The 22,683-nt window shown below is 46.7% G+C and overlaps 1 protein-coding gene across 3 annotated transcripts in view; it reads left to right on the top strand.

The window, feature by feature from the left end:
- Positions 1-5,309: 5,309 nt before the first annotated feature.
- ATG4C (autophagy related 4C cysteine peptidase) overlaps positions 5,310-22,683 on the top strand; it is an 81,102-nt gene continuing 63,728 nt past the window's right edge. The window contains exons 1-2 of one of the 3 annotated variants that reach the window (XM_036757623.1): positions 5,310-5,377; positions 16,766-16,872. The gene's annotated coding sequence lies outside the window, so the exon portion shown is untranslated. Of the gene's footprint in view, positions 5,378-16,765; positions 16,938-22,683 lie in introns of all 3 variants that reach the window. The other 2 variants (XM_036757622.1, XM_036757624.1) reach the window with 2 other exon arrangements.

Below are 22,683 nucleotides of genomic sequence, written 5' to 3'. Positions count from 1 at the left end.
CACTGGAGGTTAGGGTGACCCAGCACATGAAGGAATGAGTCTGGGAGGAAATGGATTCCTCTGTTCAGACCACTGGAGGTGGCTGAGTCTCATGTTCAAGCCACATTCTCAGCAGTAGGAGCCGAAGACTTTTAACCCACCTTCTCATTTAAATGTCCACCAATCAGGGTTAATTTCTCTTGTCAGGGGCATTCTTTTTCAAAACAATATTTAAGACATTCATTGTCTCTGTTAGGGGTCTTTGGTTACCAAGAAAAACCATTGACCATCAATTTATTGATTATTAGCTAGCCTAATTAATAAATTGATTATTAATTACCCAGAAACTGTCTCTTCGGCTTTTTGTTCATCACACCTGCAGCCTCTAATTTAAAATATTGTTAGAGATGAGGATTCACACATCAATTTGGATGTTGATTTTCAAATATATCTATTTCTCTATATCTATGCCTGTGTCTTTATGTATATTTATATCCATGTTTATATCTATTTCCCTTTTCAGTGGGTCACTGGATTTTTTTGTTTCCAGTTATTTACTCTTACAAAATAGCTATAAATACTATTTGCACAAAGAAGTTCTTTCTTTCCTTTCATGGCATCTTAGCATTGGGGAAAGAGTCCAGGAGCTATTAGTGTTCCCAGGCCCTGACGATATCACCTAAGTCTTCTGTCTAATAGCCAGCACTTATAAGAAAAAATACTGCACAGGGAAACACCACCTGGCTTAGGCTGAGCTTGAGCCAAGTTCTTTTCACATGTGATCAAAGTTTTGCCTTGAGACCCTATTTAAACTCCAGCTCAAGGGCAGCCGTAGCAAGGGACCAGGTTCCTCTGTTCCAACAGAAGTACCAGTTTACATAGAACAAATTCCTGGTGCCATCTGTGAAATTCCCAGGGAACTGACACATTCTGTTGGGTGGGATCCCAGGATGCAGACCCCATTCATGTCATCCTGTACTCAATTCATCTCCCCATGTTCCACCTCCAGGCAAAATCCCCAGTTCCAGAGACAGTGAGTGGTTGAGCTGGGACTCTAAGATCTTCTGACTGCAAACTTAGGTCCCCTGTACCCAATTCCTCAAGCTGTTTTTTTTTTTAAAATTTCAACTCTTACCCCTTTTCCTTTATGTTTTAGGAACTAAAAGAGGTGTGGGGTAGCCAGGTGGCCCAGTGGTTGGAGCACTGAGCCTGGAATCAATATAACCTGAGTTCAAATCTGGCCTCAGACACTTAGTAGCTGCATGAGCCTGGGCAAGTGTAGCCAGAATGGACTTTGTTTTCTTTGAATGACTCAGCTCGCCTCGTTGAGCTTCCCTGGACACTGGAGCTTGCTCTTCCGGGGCAGGACCAGAGCTTCCTGTGTGATGAGTCGTGGCGCTGGCTGAGGGGAGGTGTGTTAACGTGGTCTACGGCGGGGGAGGGGCCAAGTCAAGAACCAATCGGCCCTGGTCGTTCAGGCGGCGCTTGATGATGTCAAAAACTCTATAAGAGGGGAGAGGACAGCTTGAAGATCCTCCTTTCCTTTTCCGGTTGGAGCCAGAGACGCCTACAGCCGAAGCTGAGCTGCCGGTAGCAGAGCTGACTAGAGGCTAGTGGGTAATCTTCTTACCGTAGAGGGGAAGCATGTATACGATTTTGCCTTATACCATCTCGCTTCTCTGTGGCCTCCTGGTTACCCTTGTAAGGCGGACTTATTGGGCCTGGAAGCTTTTGATGAAAATATCAAAATGGGGATGCTGGTTTGTGGGCTTGTTATTGTGGAGTGTAAATACATGCTTTAGTTCTCCTGCCTTCTGCCTAGAGAATTCCTTATATCCTGCGGTTCCGGACCTTTTAGGCACATAAGAGATTCTCTTTGAAATCATAAATTCTGCCTTCCTAATATAGCAAGTTACCTAACCTCTGTTTTAATCCACTGGAGAAGCAAACCACTCCGGTATCTTTGCTAAGAAATCCCCCACAGACAGTATGGTCCATGGAGTCATGAAGAGTCAGACACAACTAAACAACAACAAAGACAGGCTGTATTCATCAATTCAGTGCCTGCGTGGGATCTGGGGCTGCTCTGATATAGGTGTCCCCATATCCCTTAGCATCTCTGTGCTGAGAGCTAACCAGGGAGCAAAGAGGAAAAGCTCCTCCCCTCCCTTCCCCCTACCTGGGTTTTCACCAAAGAGCTTTCAAGGGCTTAGTTTTAAAGTGACTTGGCAGGAGCAACTTTGTATGGGTCATTCATGCATTTCATGTGTGGTTTTGAATGTTTAAAGAATTAGAAAACAGTAAATTACAATTTGATCTGCATAGTTTATGTTTAACCTGTATCACACGTAATGTAATGCTTTTTGGGTCACTAGAAGGGACTTCTACTCAACATGCATTTTTTTCTTTTTCTTTTTAAAAAACTTTTATTGATATTTTTTGTTTCTTACATCACCATGATATTTTAAGTATTCCTTCCCATCTCCCTCTCAGAGAGCCATCTCATATGACAAATAATATTTCTAGGAGAGAAAAAAATCAGTGCAACTGATTGATACATGTGCAATGTCTAACACCTCAACAAGCATTTATTGACCACCCTCTCTGTGTAGGACATTGCAGCATGTAGACACTAAGGTTACATGAGAGATGAAACAGGTCTCGCCTTCAAGTAGCTTATAGTCTAAGGATGCCAAGAATACACAGAAACTCAAGGCCCCAGATTCTAAGTCTACATGGAGTTACTCCACTGTGGCTAAGGCAAAGTGCTTGTTATTAGTGACTCCTAGCTGATGGAACCCTGGGTAATGCACAACTTGCTGTGTTATTAGACACATTCTCTTCTTCCTCATTTCACCCTCCTGCTGATTTCTTGTTTCTCTCCTAAGTCTTTCTGAATTATCAGGGGTTTCTCTGATTTTGGAAGAGCTTTTTAATTCCAACTCAGGTTGTGTGAATGGCTAAGCTGGAAAACTCAAAGACCCCACTGGGGCCAGGGACACCGTCTTTGTCCATCCTGCCGCTGTCAGAATCTATTTTTAAAAGTCCATGGCGTAACTCACATCAACTTTAAAGTCATATTCAGGTTCATTTACACTATGGATAATTGAAAGGACTATTAAATATTTAGCATATTTATAAAGCTGCTCTAACAAATCACTAATAAAAGGATGAAAAAAAATGGAACCTACTTACTGCCAACTTTGAGCAATAGAAGACAAGTTAATTACAGGTTATGGGCATTAACTTTGAATCACTCCAAAGGCAGCGCTCTGTCTTGTTGCGTTAGGATTGTTTTTGTGTGTTCATATGAAATGCAGTAGATCATTTTAAATGAACTGAGATTTTAAATATTTACACGATTGTGCTGCATAATTTAGCACAAATTACTGGCTGCTTCCCCTAGATGACGTTTTCTATCTCTGGCCTCCAGGCCTTTGCTATCCCTGACTCTTCACCTCTGCCTTTCAGAACTCGGAGCTCTCCTCAAGGCTCAGGTCAAAGGTCCGCTCCTGCCAGAAGTCTCTCCTGATTTCTCGGTGGTTGGAGCTCTATCTTCCATCACTGATTTTGGATTTAGCTCCCGTTTGCTTATCTGTAAACGTGTTCTGTGTCTCTAGTTGAATGTAAGCCCCTTGAGGGCAGGAACTGTCATTCTCATCTTTGTGTCTGTGGCGCCTAGCACAGGGCCACTACTAGCAGGCATGTGAGAAATGCTTCCTGACCAAGAGCAGTTAGTTTGTGCAATAGCTAATGTTACTGACCAATTGGCCAATCAAAAAGCATTTCTTAAGGAACTCTTCTAGGCACTGGGCTTGGCCATGAGCGTACAAAGACAAAAGAGAAATGGCCTTTGACCTTATAGCGCTTACAATCTAGCTGGGGAGGGGGAGGGGACAATAGGTACACATAGAGATAGATGATGATGATGATGATGATGACGACAACTACGACTAGCATTTTGTTGTTATTTAGTCCCGAACGCTCTGTGATCCCATTTGGGGTTTTCTTGACAAAGACACTGGAGTGGTTGACCATTTCCTTCTCCAGCTCATTTTACAGATGAAGAAACTGAGGCAAACAGGGTTCCGTGACTTGCCCAGGGTCCCACGGCTAGTAGGCGTCTGAGGCCAGATTTGAACTCAGGAAGATGAGCCCTCCTGACCCCAGGCCTAGTGCTCTGTGCACTACGGCGCCCCCTAGCAGCCCCTCAAAAATGCCTTTACTAAAAGCTGATGAAGTCTACTGGCTGATTATTAAGGTGAAGAATCTCAGTAGGGGCTCAGAAGAACCTCAAAGTAGGAGCCCCTTGGGGATCTGCCCCGCAATTCTGAAGCATGGGTGTAAGTTTAGGGGGCTGGTGGGGAGGGGGCCGTGTAGGCAATATATTTTTCTCTCCCTTTCACCATTAAAAAAAATGCCTGCCCCCTCCTCCTGCATATTTGTCTACAAATATGTGCTCCATTCTACATCCTGGGATTTCCAATCTCAGTGAACAATCCCAAGGTCCTGGTGCCCTCCTGACTTCTTCCAGGGCTTGCTGGCTACTGGAGATGAGGCAGGGCCTGGCCGCGCTGCATGCTGGGCCTTGTAGTCCCTGAGTTGTTGGCGGTGCCGAACGACCTAGGTCGCGAGGCATGCTGGTGTTCGAAGTCAAGGCGCACTGCATGCTGGGCCTTTTAGTCTCTGTTGGTGCAGGCGAAGTGACTCCGTCACGGAGCATACTGGGACTTGAAGTCAGGGCGCACTGCCTGCTGGATCTTGGAGTCCTTGTATTGGTCCCGCCTTGGAGGGAACGAGCCTTCGCGGGGCATGCTGGGATTTGAAGTCAGGCCGTTTACAAAGGGACGACTTATTCGTCCTTCAGAAATACTTCGCTGGACCGGATTCTTTTGCTTGGGCAAGGGTATAAAGAATGGGATGAAATGGCCCAGGGAGGAAAGAAGGAAGGATGTGGGTGGGACCGTTGTCATGGCAGCAGTCCTAGAAGAGCGTCCCCCTAGTACCGGAAGGGGAAGTGTCGTCTGGAAGGTTGTCAGCCTTTCTGAGGAGCGAGGCTGGGAGGGGCGGAGCGAGGCCGGGAGGGGCGGAGCGAGGCCGGGAAGGGCGGGCCCCTCTGCATACGGTGGCCTGGAAGGTATTGCGAAAGGTATTGCGAAACGTGTTCTCTCTTCTGGAGAGCGCGGCAGGGAGGGCCCTTCTGTCTACGGTGGCTCGGAAGGCGTTGGTGAAGGGTGTCCGCTCCTCTGGGGAGCGAGGGCCGGAGGGGGCGGAGCGAGGCCTGGAGGGGCGGAGCGAGGCCTGGAGGGGCGGGCCCTTCTGCCTACGGTGGCCCGAAGGCGGTGGCTTCCTTAGGACAGACCGGTGGCTGAGAGGACCGTGGCGGCGGCGGTGGCGGGTTAGTGCCTCACTCTGTTCCTCTTCCCTGGGCCCCGGCCGCGCCCCTGAGGGGCAGACTCGGCCTCGCCAGGGCGGGCGAGGTTGGGGCTGAGGGAGGGAGTCGGCTTGGGAATTCCTGGACTCCAGTCCCCTCCCTTTTACGGATGGGGAAACTGAGGCCGGCGGGGGGGAGTGGCTTTCCCTAGGCCAGAGGCGGGATTTGAACCCAGGACCTCGCTTCGCCCTTTGGGTCCGGTCCTCAGACTTCCTGACTCCTCACTGCCTGGCGGGTTGGTGGCGGAGGAAGAAGCATTTATACGGCGCCTGCTGTGTGCCGGGCACCGGACTAAGCGCTTTACAGGCGTCGAGTAGGAACTGTTGTCCCCCTTCTAGAGATGAGGACACCGAGGCAGAGGGAGGGTCGGTGACTGGTCCAAGGACATCCAGCTAGCTGGTGGTGCCTGGAGCAGGACTTGAATTCAAGACTTCCTGCCCTGTGCTCCACCCTCCCACTCCCTCCCCCATCAGGTCATAGGGTGGGTGCAGATTGTGAGGCTGCAATTATTGAGCACCTGCTGAATGCTGAGGATTCCCCGCCCCTCCCCAGTCTCACGGGGGCTCGAGGCCATCCTTTGATAGACTGGGAAACTGAGGTCCAGGGATGGATCCCAAGAGGGGCCATGGGAGCTCCTGGGCATGGAGGGGCACTCCTCGGGATAAATGGGGAGGGGGTCTCAGGGCTTCTGGAGGGAGGGGGGGAGGAGGAAGAAGTGGTAGGCTGCCCCAGCGTGGTCAGAGCTGAGCCTTAGGAGAGGGGTGGGGGATGGGCTGGAGGGGGGCAGCATCTCGGCAGGGGCCACGGTCTGGGGTGGGGGCAGGGTCAGAGCAGAAGGGAAGGGGCCGAGGCTGGGGGGTGGGTGACCTCTGGCTGATTCGGGCTGTCCAGCATCCTCTGAAAACAGTCCAGAGACCCCCAATGCCCCTCCCCAGGACCCCTCCCTGTTCAGGGTCTTTGGGGACCCACGGCCTTGTCACTGTTACAGTTTCTGGTCTGGGCTGGCACCTCCTGGCTCCTCTGCACCTCGGGTCTTTACAACGTGGTGAGGACGCTAAGGGACTCACCCATGGTCCTACAGCCTTGGGCGGGAATGGGGAGTGGGTGGCCCAGGTAGTGCAGCCTCAGAGGCCCATCCCCTGCTCCTGCATGGGGGTGTGGGGCAGGGCTGGGAGATTGTGGGTTGCCATGTTGGAGGGCAGATTGGCCTTGTCTTCCTTGGCTCCTAATGTGAGCTCTCCTGAAGCAGGCCAGATCTGGTCATTTGAGAGTCTACAGGCAGAGGCTGGGCTGGTGGTAGGTGCCCTATGGTGGGTGTCTGGTCATCGCAGGTTTTTGGGCAGAGGCTGGGTTGGTGGTGGGTGCCCCATGGTGGGCATCCTGTGGTGGGCATCCAGTCATCACAGGTCTTCAGGTAGAGGCTGGGCTGGTGGTGGGCACCCCATGGTGGGCATCTGGTCATTGCAGGTCTTTGGGCAGAGGCTGGACTGGTGGTGGGCGCCCTGTGGTGGGCGTCTGGTCATTGCAGGTCTTCGGGCAGAGGCTGGGTGGCTGGTGGTGGGCTTCCCGTGGTGGGTTTCCTGTCATCATGGGTCTTCAAGCAGAGGCTGGGTGACCGCTTCTGGCAGAGGCTTGCGAGGGCTTTCCCATCCAGCTCCCATCAGGCTGGCTGGTTTCAGGGCCTCTGCCATCCCGAGGGTTTGGTCATGTCTGAGCCAGCGTTGGTGGTCTCTCCCTAAGCATGTTCTGTCCACGTATGATTTGGTGTTTCTGAGGTTTCTCCCTGGGGAACATGACCCTTCCTCCTCTGTCCTCCCATCTGTGCTTGTTCTTGGCCCAGAGTGCGAAGGAATGCCAGACTTCCCCGAGGTCCCCTCACCCTTCACAACACCCGCTCTCCTCCCTTCACGCCAACCCCTGTGCCTTGAAACCCTTTGGCTCTCATTCTTCTTCAATCTACAGGTGCTTAAGTGCCTACTGTGTGCCAGGCATGGTACTGAGCCAAACATTGGGGAAATGAAGATGAAAGCCACAGTCCCTGGAGTCCAGCTGGCAGAGACAGCGGGCATGTACCATGAGTGTACAGAAGAGATGGAAAGTCAGGGTGGTAGACTGAGTGGCAAGGGTGTGCCCTAGCATGAGGCTTAGCATGAAAGACTTCATTTGAGTCTGACAGTAAAGGAAGCTGACACTAGGAGGGGGTGCCTTCCAGGCACCAGGTCCAGCAGGGCAAAGACCTGAATTGGGAGAGGGGCCAGAATGGCAAGGGGGCCCCTAGGTCTGGTCTGGAGAGGGGAGGAAGAGATAGGGAGACCGGGAAGGGCAGAAGAGCTTCAGAGGAGTATCTGTTTAGATACCAGGGCAATGCTTGGGTTTATTGAGGAGGGGGTGACTTTGGCTGGATGGATGACGTGTGTGGGAGGGGCAGAGACCTGGGGTTAGAAGACCAAGGAGGAAGCTCTTGTGGGAATCCAGGCGAGCAGTGATGGTGGTCTGGGCCGAGCCAGGGTGAATGGGGCGAGTGCCGTGGATGGGTCATATTGGAGGGCTGTGGGGATGGACAAGGTTTGGCAGCTGATCGAGTGTGGAAAGGGAGGGGTCCAGGATGACACCAAGTTTGTAAGTCTGGGGGGCTGGAAGAGCTGTGGGACCTCTGACTGCCACGATGAGGTTGGGTAGTGGGAGGGCTTGGCGATGAAAAGATCAAGCTCTTTTGGGGGCTTGTGGAATTTGAGGTTCCTATGGAACGTCTCTGGGAGTGAACAGGAGGCTGTTGGTGATGTGGGGTCTGGGAGAATAGGGCCAGAGAGTCGGCCAGTGAGGTCACTGAGGGAGCGAGGGTAGTTAATAATTTAGGATGGAGAAGGGCGTGCTTCCGCTGGCTTGACTTGCTTGTGACCTGATTATAAAGGACGGCAGGGGCTAGAAGCGACTGGGAAATCCTGTCTTTGAAAGGCAAAGTCATTGTATTTGCTAAGTTACCTGCATTCTTCAAGGCCAAAGAAGGCTAGTAGATTCTTTAAAACTTTAGGGATTGTTTAAAATTAAGTAGAATTTTAAAAAATAAAAAATATCGTTTAGATTTAGTGCAATTTTCAAATTTGTGACCATTTTTCCTATTCTGCAAAATTGTTAGCGCATAGTTTAAAAATTAGAGATAATGTGAGCCAATATGTCATCCGTATGTTTCCCCCTCTGGCCCCCACCCACTCAGTCCCCCCAAACAGTTTTGATAAACACGTCACCGTGTCTCCACCCTTCCCGGGCTGGTTTCATATGCTTCCCCTTCACACGTTCCTGGCCCAGCGCCTGAGCCACCTTCTTGCTGTTCCCCTCACTCAGCCTTCCACAGTCACCTCTGTGCCTTTCCATTGGCTGTGCCCCCCGCCTGGAGCACAATCCCTCCTCACATCGGCCCCCGAGAATGCCAGGTTTCCTTCTGAGAGGACACGGCAGGCAGGGCCTCTCTTTCCCTCAAGGGATCACGGGGGTGCCCATCTTTCATCTCTGTGTGGGTTCAGATCCTGGCTCTGCTCTCGCTAGGTCTGTGCCCCTGGGTAAGAAGTATAACAGTGATGACGGTGAGGAGGCTGGTGATCTAGCTAGTAAGAGTCACCATTTGTAGAGTGCGTGAAGGTTGTCAAAGCAGTGACATTCATGATCCCTGCTGATCCTCGCGACAACCCTGAGGGTAGATGGCGTTTTTATCCCCATTTCATAGCTATGAGGACGCCCAGCTTGAGAGAAGTCGGGTGCCCTGCCCATAGGCACACAGCTCCTTCTGTTTCTTCATCTGTAAAACTGTAAAGTGAGGGCTTGGACTCCATAGACCCTGAGATCTCTTTCGGCTCTGAATCTGTGATCTGCTTTCCTCTTTTGTAGAGACAAAGACCGCACCGTCTTCAGCTCCTTAAAAATTATTAATTCTCTTAAAAATCCTCGATCAGTGCTTCTTTATTAATTAGATACTGCTGTTGTCCATTATCCATTTATGAGCTGAATAACGGGAGATCCTTATTCCTGCAGCCTAATTTGGAATTGAGAATATGCTGAATATGAAATCGATTCAGTCCTGTTTGATACATGGAATTCCAGTGTATTGTGACCTCTTTGGGAAATGTGGTTATTAAGAGGTACGGGTTCTTTTTTGGGTTTCCTTTCATTCATTCATTCAGTAAATAGTTTTTAAATACGTATAATCGGTGAACCACTGAGTTCCTTGTGTGAAGATGTATTAAATCCATTCCCAGCTTCTCAGCTTATAGTGTGTGATCTACATGACTAAGAACTTGGCCTGCAAACAACTCTGATGGGGGGGGGCAGAATGAAGGAATGGCACATCATTTATCAAGGGCATTCTGTGTGCCACTCACGGTGCCAAGGCCCAGTCCCTGGTCTCAGGGAGCTCCCATTCCAGTGGAAGGCTCAACAGCTAAGATGTTTCAGTGCAGGTCTGATGAACTGGTTCCTTAGGGTACAGCGGCATGGGAGGGGCTCAGGTATCTTCCTTAGTGTCATTTCTGATGTTAAATAACTTTTTAGGACCTGGGGGGTGAGAACATTCTTTTCTGGGTCTTTTGTGGCTGAAGTAATTCAGAAATAAGTCACTGGTACGGCTGTAGTACCAGGCAGTGTGTGAGTGCTGCATAAAAGCTTGAAGTGACAGAGGACTTCCCAGGCCTCGCTTCTAATAGGGAGAGACCTGGTGGGCCTTTGAGGAGGGGGTGGTATGGCCAATGCTAGGCATTCGAGGTAGTTATGGTTCATCAAATTGCCACGAGCACTGAATTAGCCAACAGTGAATCATTGCTCCTACAAGACAGAGAGGCTAGCTTCCTGCAAGCCTCGGGTCACAGTGTTTACTGGACAACCTCCCTCCAGATCAGTGAATTTCCTCTTCCTTTTTCTGGACGTCCCCTCTGCAGTGTTGATTCGTGAACATGGAACTCATGGCCAACAGTGCTACGACTCGTGCCTGAGCAAGCTTATTCAATGTGTGTTTTTTTCCGTAAGGCACCTTACAGCCTTCTAGGCGTGGTTACATGGAGGCCATTTTAAATAGCAAAATCACCCAAAAAGCACAAAAATGCAAAAAACATGGCATTAAATGGAGCATGGAAAGGACTCTTGCTTACAGTCAGAGAGATGAAACAAGGCAGAACGTGGTGGCTTTGGTAGGCCCCAGCTGGGATTACTCATGTCAGGTGACTCATCTTCTGCGCTGCATAAATACCGTGAAAGTACCTTGAGTATTGATATCGGGGTGAAAATACATTTTGGTGAGTCTATGAATCTGCAGGTTCAGAATCCGTGAATAGTGAAGGTTGTCTGCAGAGCCTTGGAGGATGGCGGGGCCTTTGGTTGTAGGAGATTGGTGAAGAGGGCCTTATAGGAGGAGACGATGGGATGAACAGAGGTTCACTCCTTCAGCCTCCACAGAGACTTGAATTCAGGGAAGTAGGTCTCATTCTTTTGCACTGGGGGATTTGGGTAGTGGTTCGATCTGTGTCACTGATGGGTTGAATTTTTTGTCCTTGTTTCTAGCTCACTTTCAGTGAATGTTGTATGTACAGTTGTTTTCTTTACAACACCTCTTGTAGATAGTGATAAAGAGATGGAACAGATATCGGAACTTGAAGTTTAGGGTTCTTACTGACTTTGGCACGCCAGAGACTGTTGGTTGTTCGGACGGCTTCCCCTTCCTTAGCCCATTTGGCTTTAGCTGAATGAAATGAGGGATGACACTGCAGGTTTTGGAATAGTTTCTTGAAGACACCAAACCTTCCAAATAGAATCAAACTGTTATTTTCCTTAGTGGTTATTTAGTTAATAGTGCATTAATGACGTGCTTTATAATTCTTCTTATTCCTTAAAGTTGCTCTTGTGAGGTTGTCATTTTCTGCATTTTATAGGTAGAAAAGCTAATCTCCTCCCAGGTCAAGAAGGAATCTCCTGGAGTGGGTGAGAATGTCCCCAGCTGCCCTTGGGAGGGCAGGTTCCAAGGGAACTTAAAAAACTGGCAGGCAGGATTGATGAGATGAGAAGCGTCCTGGAAGATTTTGTAGGATTAGAGAAGAGCAAATGTCATGGTTTTCAGAGAAGGGATGAGACTGGGATCTGTGACCTCTGCCAGTGAGCTGGATTTATAGCGATCCTTGCCCAGACCTGAGAATATGCTACTAAAGAGGTGGCTGGGGAACTCTTAGGGAAGGGAGTAATTGTCTCGAAAGCCAGAGAGTGTGTTATTCCAGCTTGACCTCACTTCCTTTTTGACAGGGTCACTGACCTGGTAGATTGGGGAACAGGGCAGCTATAATTTACCTTTATTTCAGCCAGGCAGAAATGTCGACTAGATTAGCCTCAGTTTTGGGTCTCAGGACCCTTCGACACTCTTAATTATTGAGGACCTCCACAAAGATGTTTTGATTAATAATATTTACCATCTTAGAAACGTAAACATTTTACTATTATTGTGAAACTAGTTTTGACCTCATGAACCCCCCGAAAGGGTTTTGGGGACTCCTGGGATCCTTTGACCACACTTTGAGAATCACTGGACTAGACAATACTGGGATCATAACATCATAGATCCTGAATCTGGAGACTGGATTTGACCTTGGGTCTTCCTAAAACAAGGCCCAGTGCACTATCCGCTGTATCACCTGACTGCTTGGTGACCCAGATCGATATCACAACCATGCGAGATAAAAGTAAAACTGAGGATGTTTGGCCTAGGGAAGGCCTACCAAAAAGACGTGACTGTTATCTTCAGATATTTGAAGAGATGTTAAATAAATAAGAGATAGATTTGTCCTCAAACCCAGAGGTTAAAATTAGAACTAATGGGTAGAAGTTATAGGGTAGAAGAATAATTTCCCAAGATTTGAAGTTTCTAACTTTTGTTGCCTTGTCAGATAGTGAGCTCCCTGTGACTGGAGGTATTCCATCATGGGCTGGGGTGTTGTAGAAGGGATTCATATGTACGACAAGGTCCCTTCTAGTTCAGTCTTTTATTTCAAATGACCAGCCTCATCTGTATAATGAAAACCCCTGAGGTCCCTGTCAGCTCTCGAAGTATGGGCCTCTGACTTGGCTGAAACGTCCAGTGCGACCTGAGAGATGGCCTTCTCAGTAGTGATGGAATTGAAAGCCAGATCAAGGAGTGAGGCGATAGTGGGCACTCGGCTTGTTCAAGCATTGGCTGTTGCTTGGCTGTCAGGGACCCAGCAGCTAGTGTTCTTATCCTTGGAAAGTGTGGGGAAGCTGGTTTTTGAACATAGAGATCTCTCCTCAGTAGACTCGCTGCTTCTGCCCTCACAATGGCAGCTTCCTGCACGATGTCGAGACAACCTCTGCTGCTCATCCCGAGCTGGCGTGGCATTGGCCTGCTGCCATCTGAGTTCCAGCCTGGCTAAATCGGAGACCCATTGCCAAATGTATTGTTGGCTGCTGCAGCTCCTCAGCTCTATCTCTGAAGTCACAGTGGGGCTGGGGTCTGCTTCCGGAGAGAGAGGATGCACAAGGAAGCCCCAGGTGTTTTAAGTGCCCTCATTTGGTGTGTGTGTTATTTAGAAATTGTAGAGGTTCTCTTTAACTGAGCCTTCATAAAAGCTCAAATTTCCATGATGCCCCAAGGGTTATAAAGCACTGTGCTTACCACAGCCTGTGAGATGGATGGTACAAGGTGATTTGTGCCCAAGTGGGGAGACTGAGCCAGTTCAGTGTTGGAGTCTATGTCTTCTGAGGCTGATGTTCTTTCCACTGCTCCTTGTTCTCATCATGCCAGGCACCAATGTGGCCAAAGGATTAGGAATGTTCAGTGTGGAAGAAGGTCAGAAAGTAGAGAACCATGCCTGCAGATTTGTGCAGGGTTCTAAGATAAACATCGACATTTTCCATCAGCTTCCTTGAGCTTGATGGAGGTAGTTTTAGGATAAGTAAAAGGAAACTCATCTTGAGGCAGAAGCGAGCAAACATTGAATTTAATACCCCAGGTTGCCGTGCAAGATGAAGATTTAAGTGGCCTGAAGAGGGCTTGCAGAGCTGGATGGATTCTTAATGAGGCAGTGAGGTGAAGTTAGGGGGGTTGGGTTGTGTTCTCAGAACGGCATCGTCCAGCATTGCTACCACACTCTCCTCCCAAATGTGGCAAACACCCCTTGGATTCTGCCTGCCTGCCCCACCCAGTCCTATTAATAATAATGAGCTGGCATTTGGAGAGCCCTTTAAGGTTTGCAAAGTGAGCATCACCTACGTGGTCTCACTGGATTCTGGCTCCCTCAAGACCTGGCCCTGAAGATGCTCTCAAGGCCTCAGCGAACTCACTTCTACGGACCTCTTCTGTAAAGATTTACTTGGTGATTCCTGCTGAGCGAGCAGCAAGGGGCATGGTAAGATGGCAGAGTAGTATGTGTAGCACCAGGAGCCCTGGATTCCAAGCAGAACTCGGCCTCAAGACAGCCATGTAACATCAGAGAAGTTGACCTATGAGACCTCCATTTCCTCATTTGTGAAACAAGGATGTTGATATCTGGTTGTGTCCAAAGTTTCTTCCAGTTCTAAAATTCTCTGATAGCGTCTCAGACTCACAGAATTTCAACTTTGGAAGAGACCTCAGGGAGAGCCAGTGTCACCTATATTTGAACAGAAACCTCTCTGCCACATATTAGCCTTGTCTGAAGAGCTCTCGTTGAGAGGCAGCCCCCAGCCTCCCCAGGCAGCCTGCTGTGGTGCTCTAGGCTCCCCCCACCCTTGCCTTCCATACAGCTCACCGAGCGCTTCTCATTAACCTGCCGTTATTGTTAATGATCATTTTCTGTGTTTGCCTTCTTTCTATCTAGACTAAGTTTCTTGAGGAGAAGCATTGGGCTTTAAATACTTTAAACAAAAATTCTCCTTCAGGGCGTACCTAGTGCCCTCCACATGGGAGGTGGGCAGTAAATGACTCGGCTGGATGGCTGTGGTGAGAACGCACCCTGAGTTGTGTGATGTGAACAAGTCTTTTCATCTCTCTGAACTCCAGTCTCCTTGTCTGTAAAATGAGGACAGTCCTTGTGGTACTGACTTTATTAAGGTTGTTGTGGCAGTCAGATGAGATGATGTATGTAAACTCTTGTAGACTTTAGTGCTGTGTAACTGTCAGATACTCCCTGATCCATGATGGCGGTCCTCCTAGAAAGACTGTTGTGGTGAAGGCCACCTTCACTGAAAGGATTCATTTGAGTAGATGGAGGTCCCTCTCCCTCCATCTGCAATCTGGGTGGGTCCCCCACAGAGCTAAGCTCATCGGAGCTTCTTGGTGTCCAAGGATGTGCTCACCCGCCTTCTCAGATGATTAAAATTTCTGCATCAAACCAGAAGAAATATTACTTTTCTTTGAAAGAGAATATTGATAAAACTTAGCTAAGACAGCCAAATCTTAGCCTCTCTCTAAATGATTGTATTATTTAAATCGTTTTTATTACCTTTTATCTCAGTGTCCCTACACTGATAAGATTACAGGTCTGTGGAAAGCGTCCAAGTTTTCTTTCTTGTTAGTGTTCCTTAGGGTATCGACTTCATTGTATGTTTCATGTGGCACAAAGAATCCCTGCCCCTAAGGATTAGTTGGATTTGATGGATCGTGATTTCATCAATATGGAAATCACAGCCCTTTTGTGCCTTACCATGTGCGATTCCTATCTCTGTATTTCCCTGAATCCCTTTTACGGTATTGAGCCAACACACTAGAGAGGCCTTTGTCCGGCTCTTTTTATATCATCAAGGAGGCAACTTGGACTTTTCTCTTGTTGTCTCTAATTGTCAGCGAAAGATCAGCCCACCTACTTTTCTGGGTCTACAGGTCATAATACTATCTTTTTTTTTTTTTAAAACCACTTTTTCCCACCAGGCTGAAAATGCACTCATGGGGCCACTCCCACTGCCAATTGGCACAGAAGTTTTGATCACTGTATTTGACGTGGGCCAGTTTGTCCCTCCTTAGGCAACCCGGTGGCTTCCTACCCTCCTGGGCACTGCTGTCAGACTTGCTGTAGACACTGTATCAGCTTTCCCTACAGCTCAGAACTCCTGAAGGCTCCCAAAGGCCATGCCTGCTATGTGTGCATTCTTGTCTTTTGTAGCCCTTAAGGGTTGTCGTCCTTGATATCATGAGTTTTCACCTTGCTGGTTGTTCTTTCTGCCTCATGTCCCTTCCCGCACCATCCATCTTGTACTCAGGCACCAAAGTGATCATCCTAAAGCCATACCTTCCCCCTCTTAATAAGCTCCCAGGGGCTTCCTATTGCCTCCAGGGTCACATACAAATTTTCCATTTGCAATTCAAAGCTTAGCTTTCCAGGCTTATCATACTTTTATCCTTTCTGTGCTCTGGGATCCAGTGACTGGGACCTGTGTCCCTCCAACAAGACCCTCCATCTCCTCTTCTGGTCATTTTCTCTGACTGCCCTTCAGGTCTCCCTTTCTGCCTTCTGGTGGTTTCCCTGGCTTACTTCAAGTCCCAGCTAAAACCCCACCTTCTGCAAGAAGCCTTTCTTGCTCCCCCTTGATCTTGGTGCCTAACTTCTGTTAATTATCTCCAATTTGTCCTGTAGATGTTCTTTGTCCATGTTGCATGTTGATCTCCCCATTAGACTGGGAGCTCCTTGAGAACATGTTCTAGTTTTTGCCTTGCCTGGCTCTCAGTACACGGCCTGGCCCACAGTAGCCACTCAATAAATGCTTGTTGACTGACTTTTTAAATGGCTGGAACACTCTTATTTTGTACTGCTGTGAATTTTACCGGGGGAACTTTGTAGTGTTGGGTGCAGTTAGTATAATGTTGAGTATGGATAGGAGCATTAGAAGAGCTTTACCATTGATAGTGAATCCTAATATCCTGACACTGTGAGTAGCATGCATTCTGTGACGTTATGACTGAGCACATTTTCCCTTTTTACACCCAACTTGAAGTCAGCGTTCACTTATTTGCTGACTTACATCAGTTTTGAAGGCTGGGATACTTTTATTAAGTTTGGGAGGCAGGTTGGTAGAGAAGCATCTCCAAGGCTTAGTTTTTTTTTCTACTGCATCAAATGCGTAACAAAGCAGTGAGAGAACCGGTAGACCTGGTGAGATCTTTAACTCTGTACCTTTGTTGGTCATGTGACTGTAAACACGTGAACTATAGGAAATCCCCACAGCGGCCTGCGTGTTCCCTATCATTTTCATCCAGGACACTCTGGCTGGTTATGCTGACCATTCTCACAAGGGTTTTACAGCTGTTCTCAAGAGACAGACATATGGCTTGGTAGCCTTTATGGCTTTCATAAAACAGCATTTGCAGGTACTGTTTTTGTCATCTCTGTTTTTCAGATGAGGACATCAAGGCTCCAGAAAGCACAATGATCTTCCCGGAGTCATGCAGCCATTAAGCGTTGGGTCAGGGTGTGGATCTGGATCTTTCTGGACTCTTCCATTTGGTGCGTTCCCATGACATCTTCTGCCTGCTTTGGGACTGACAGTAAAGACAGGCCTCAGTTCCTTGGTTAGTGAACGTGTGACCTTGTTCGTTGTTGGGAAAACAGTCCATGTTAAGAGTTCCAAAAATTAAATCACTATTTGAAGGCTCTCTAAAAATCACATGGCTCCTAGGGCCTCTGACCTTTCTCCTGCTGCTTTGTCCCTGTCACAGTGGACACGAAGGGTCAAGGCCCTTTTTGACTTTTGCCTCTTTCAGAGCATCCTTGGCCTTCACAGCACCTGGGGCCAAATTTCTTGGTGACAAAATTTAGTGAGGCTGTTGCTTGGACAGGGGATGCTGTCTATCTTTGGCACCATCCTCGAGGCCTTCGGTTCAGTCTACCAAGTGTTTAAGTGTTTGCCATATACTAAGCACCAAGAATAGGAAGGTGAAAGAGACAGGACCTTCATTCTCCTGGCGCGTCACCCCTTCCATCCTGTTAGAACCTGCCGGAGACGGCGTTCCACAGGTGTAACCTTTGTCCATGGGGATTTCTAACCAGCATTTATTTCCTTATTTTTATTATAAGAAATTTAAATATTGAAACTTAAATGCAGGATAAGAAGAGGAAAAAAAGCATATCGTACACACAGCAGAACATGAGGGAGGATTCAAGATATACAGCAATAAGTTTCCATTTCATGAAAGCCTGTTACAAATACCACGCATTGTGTTGAGAGCTGTCCATCTTTTCTTTGCTTCCTTGTTGGTTTTCTTTTGTTCTCTGTTTCCCTTTTCTTAGAAAGTTTTCACACTGATTTGTCTGTCTTGTCCTCACTCTTCATCCTGTTCCTTGTCAGAGACTCCCAGTCATCAACTTCCTGACTGGAAGCTTTAGTTTGCTAATTGCCCGTGTAGTGTAGATGAGAAAAGAAAGGAATAATGTTAGTGATCTTTCCTTATTTTTCTCGAATGGAAATTCCTCATTAGCACCCCCATGGTGCCCCTTGTTTGCAATTTGATTTTTTTTGGAGTAGGTTGTTCTTCAGGGTTTGCACGGTAGTCAGAAAGGGTTCTGGACTGAAAATTTTTAGATATCAGTTTAATAGGTAAGGGACAGGTCAGAAGATTGTCAGATGTGGAAGAATGTAGCATGACACAGAGTAGAAAAAGAAGGTAATTGGCATTTCTGGAAACAATCAACCATGGGGGCTGAAGGCCTTCAAGGTCGGGAGAGGAATTGACATTTGTTACTAAAAATGCAAGCATGCAGAAAGGGTTCCAGCGGATATAAAACTTTGTGGCAGAATTCACCGTATATTTTATTTGAGCGTGTAGCTAAAAGCACATCAGAAATTCTAGATCAATATCTATATTTCACCTTGCCATGGAATACCGTTGGGGAGTGTGCTTAAAGCAGTAGCAAGTCCCGGAAGTCTGCAGTGTTTCATGTCCATTGTGCTAGGTGACTGAGAACTGGCGGGTAGAATTAGGGCCTCCTGCCTTCAACTCCAGGGGCCGTGATAAGGAGGGCATAGACCCAGCTCCTAAAAGGTTAGTCTGTCAAGGGGTTTGGCTCGGCATTAAATCTTAAATGGAGGAAACCTCCTGTCTCCTACTACCAGAAGAAAAAGCTGATTTCCTTCTCCTGGTCCTCAAGGACGTTGCCTTGAACACCCTACACACTGATCGATTCCTAATTTACTGACTCCCTTAATGGGTGGTTGTCATTAGAAAACTGATTCTATAAAAATGGGCCCAAGCACTGATTTCCATATCAAATTTTCCAGCTGGAGTCTCTGGCTCCTCCTTGGAGTCGATTCCGCTTCCTGGCTCTCTAATGATAAGGTTTGAGGAGTCAGCACTTAGCTGGCTGCCTTCTCTGTCAGTGCTGAGGCAAGAGAGAATCCAGTTTGCTCAGCTCTAACTGCACGATCTTCTGCTTAAAAACAGAGTTGTCAGAACGTAAATGTGGCTCTGTGCGGCGAGCAAAGAGGACAAAGATGAGATGTGGCTATTTTAGTTGATAAGAGTTTTTGAAGTGCGCATTACCAAAGGTGTCCTTGATCCTCTGCTTCTTCTTATTATTTTAAGACGGGAATGTCACTACAATTGTGGAGAGTTCTGGCACAGTGATGCTTCCTGTGAAGTAATTTGGAAATTGTGAACAATATGCCTTACATTCTTTTCAGGTTATTTTAGGTCTACACTGCACAAAATGGACTAAAGCCTTGGCAGTTATGAAATCAGCTTGGTCAGTGTATCAAGTCCAGCCAGATAATTTAGATGCTAAAAGACTGAAATTGAGTAGATAATGGTCAGTCAGATCCTTACTTTGTGATTTATAAGCAAAACAAGTTAAAGATAGGGTAGACATTTGGAAGGAAGTTCTCAGGGCTCAGCCTGAGTTTGGAATTTTGTAATGAGACCATCCTCCTTGCCGTGTAGATGACTGTGGTTTCTTTTGTACTTGCTGTATTCAGCTCAGCTGCTTTTAATGGAAGATAGTGGTCGCCTTGAGGGACTTTTCTTAACTTCATCTCCAAATAAAGATAAAGGAAATGCAGTAAGAGGCGAAGTGTGTGAGTTACAGCAGTAACTCCTTCCAGATTCTACCACATTTCTTCTAAAATGAAACAAAAGTGGTGGATCATCAAGTATTCTGTGTCACTTTGTTTGACCAGAGTGTCCTTAATTGAGGAACTTGAGTTTTCCACATGACTGCACCATTGAACCACATATCTTTAAATGTTAGGAGAATACCATTTTTGTCGTTAAAAAGAGGGAAGAAGCCCCTCTGTCTCAGCAATTTTTCTTTTTCCACAGCTTGGTTAGAAATTTTTGAATGCAATATTGTCATAAAATATTTTCTTAATAACAGTTCTAGAGTAATGATTTGTATATAGTTATAATTTGGCATGCTTAAGCAATGGGACATATCTCTTTTTAAAACTATTGCAATTTCCTGTGTTTGTTGACTAAAGATATGCCCATAGTGTTGAGAGGACACCTGTTTAGTTCTAAGTCATTGACTCTCAGCTTTAGGATTTTCAGAAGAGTTAATTTCTTTCTGCTGGGAAAATAAAGTAGGAAGTTTCACTTAGCCTTCTTAGAGTGAGTTGGAGTTAGAGTTCTGTTGCAGGAGACCTGGTTTGTACTGAATTACCAGTTACCAGAATGGCTGCTGTGTTTCCTTAGCTTGGCTTTTCAGGTGGAATATTACAGGCTTACATAAAGTTTGCAGGGTAAACCATTGTGGTCCTCTTACTTAGCATAGCCAAATACATGTACGTAACAGAGCCAAAAGAATTTGTTTTGGATTGATGGCTAGTCACATTACTACCGAAATGTAGGGCTGGACATTTTCTTTGATCCTCATGACCTCTCAAAGCTCCAAAGTAGGAATTACGCACAAGAGATAAAACAATTTCAGCTACCTCTGGGGTCTAGGATAGCCAAAACCCTAATGATACAGCAGTCTAATGAACGAAGAGCAGAGAAGGTTAGGCTCTAATCTCTAGCACACATATGCCCTAACCCCTCATCCACCACCCCCCATAGTTCAGCAGGTCTGCACAAGTGGGTTTGCAACAGAACTCAGTTCTGTCCTCTCCCTCTCCCCGTTGCTGTCCTCACCACCCCCCCTCCCCAGCTAAATGCTAGGGAAACAGAAAGAGGCAAAAGACAGTCCCTGCCCTCAAGGGGCTGCAAAGATTTCTGGAGACAGAAAATTCATTTAAAGACCTTGAGCATAAGTAGATAAACCATTAGGGAAAATGCAAATAACAGAAGGGAATAGGGCCTCCAGATCAGCTAAAAGACTCGAGACATTTCTGAATAAATATTGCAGTGTAACAACTCAGGAGGCAGCAGACCCTGTGGATTCCTAAGAGAGCATGGAACCACATCGGGATGTTGCTGAATGGTTTAAAAGAGAAATAAGAATTGTAAAACCAGGATTTATGACCTGCATAACAGAAATACTTGGCAGAACAGAATAACTTGAATCCACAGTGGCAAGTCTCACTAAAGAAGCAAAAGGGAGAAAAAATCAATTGGGAATTCAAATACACAGAAGTGAAGGACACTTGAAGAAGAGAAGCAAAAAACAAGAATGCAAAGCTAAAACATGATCTCTGCTAGCAAAACATATTGGTCTCAAAGACAGGATACATAGAGACATTTGAGGACTGTAGGTCTCCCAGAAGAACACATCAGGTCAAAAATCTGAACATCCCAATGCAAGATATAATGTGCCAATCAAAAAAAATCCACAGATTGCCTCCAGAATAAAACAAACCTTTGTGTTGCAAACTTTAAGACACAGAGTGGTTAAACTGAACAGTTCTTCTGACACACAACAAGTCCTGCAAATGTTTTGGAGAAATTCCCTCAAATGTAGAAGAAAGAAAACTTGCATAACACAAGACTCTTCTGTACCCAAGAGAACTGTGGGAGGATTTGGAATAATGTGTTCTGAAGTTCAAGAAGCATTCCAAGGTGACAAGGTGACTGCAAACCTGAACCTAACTGTTAATGAACAAAGATGAATGTTAAATAAAACGAGGCATTTGAAGTGTTCCTAGAAAGAAAATGAAGCCTAAATACGTTATTTGCTTTTCAAACACCCCAAACAATGGAATACGAGAGAGGTGAACGATTCACTTTAGTAAAAAATTTTTAAGCGTCTACTATGTGCCAGGCTCTGTGTCAATCACTAGGGATATAAAAATAGACAAAAGACAGTGTCTCCCTCAAGGAGCTTACAATCTAATGAAGGAGACAACAAGCAAAGAAATATATACAAAACAGGCTATGTACGGGATAAAAGCAAAATAGTTAAAGGGAAAGCACTGGAATTAAGAAGGGTTAGGTAGGGCTTCCTGTAGAACATGGGGTTTCAGTTGGGTCTTCAAGGAAGCCAAGGAGGTCAATAGTTGGAGTAGAAGAAGGAAAGCATTCCAGGCCCAGAGGAGAGCCAGAGAAAATGCCCAGATCTGAGAGGCGGAGCATCCTGTTGATGGAACATCCTGAAGGCCAGGGTCACTGGATTGAAGAGTACGTGTGGGATATAAGGCATAAGAAATTTAGAAAGATGGGAGGGGGCTAGGTGATGAAGGGCTTTGGATGCCCTTCACACAGCGACCAAGGACAACAACCAAATAAGAGAGAGACCGTTGAGAGAAGTCTTCATAAAAGTACACAAGGAGATGAGGGTTGAAAGCAAAAGCCAAATGGAAATGATGGTATAGAAATAGGCTTGAACTATCATGAACTAAGCCCCTTGCTTACTGGTGAATCAGCGTTTTTGTGAGAGGGGACAGGAAAGATGAGAGGGGAGGAGGTTGTGATAGAACTTAATGAAGCCAAAGTTTGACAGTGCAGGGAAAATAACTCCTGTTTCTCAGGAAGAAGAGAACCCACAAGAAAATGAGTGAGGAGGCAAAGGAGGGATTGAAACAGGAAGAAAGAAGAAGGGTCATCTTGATCCAGTGGTGGGAGGGGATACCATTGATGAATGTCAAGGGAAATGGGGGCCTTAACAATGAGTGTAGCCTTCAGGGATCTTGTGCTTACAGAGGCTGCCTCAGGTAGAGAAGAGTGGGTAGGCATGGACCTAGAGAGGAAACTTAATGGCAAATGGAGAAAAAAATGATGATGGGGAAGGAAAAGATTGATAATGATGTATATTATCATGGGATGTAGGAGAATTCCTGTCATAAGACAATATCCTTTCTATCACCTGCAGGAATTAGTGTTTCTAAGAGTGAAGCACAACAGAAAGTAGGACCCGGGGGCAAAATCTATAGGATGGTATCATGGAAACTGT

Source organism: Trichosurus vulpecula, chromosome 4 (assembly GCF_011100635.1).
Source record: "Trichosurus vulpecula isolate mTriVul1 chromosome 4, mTriVul1.pri, whole genome shotgun sequence".
Taxonomy (NCBI): Eukaryota; Metazoa; Chordata; class Mammalia; order Diprotodontia; family Phalangeridae; genus Trichosurus; species Trichosurus vulpecula.
The sequence above is the reverse complement of the archived record's forward strand: the minus strand, read 5'-3'. Positions and strand labels throughout refer to the sequence as shown.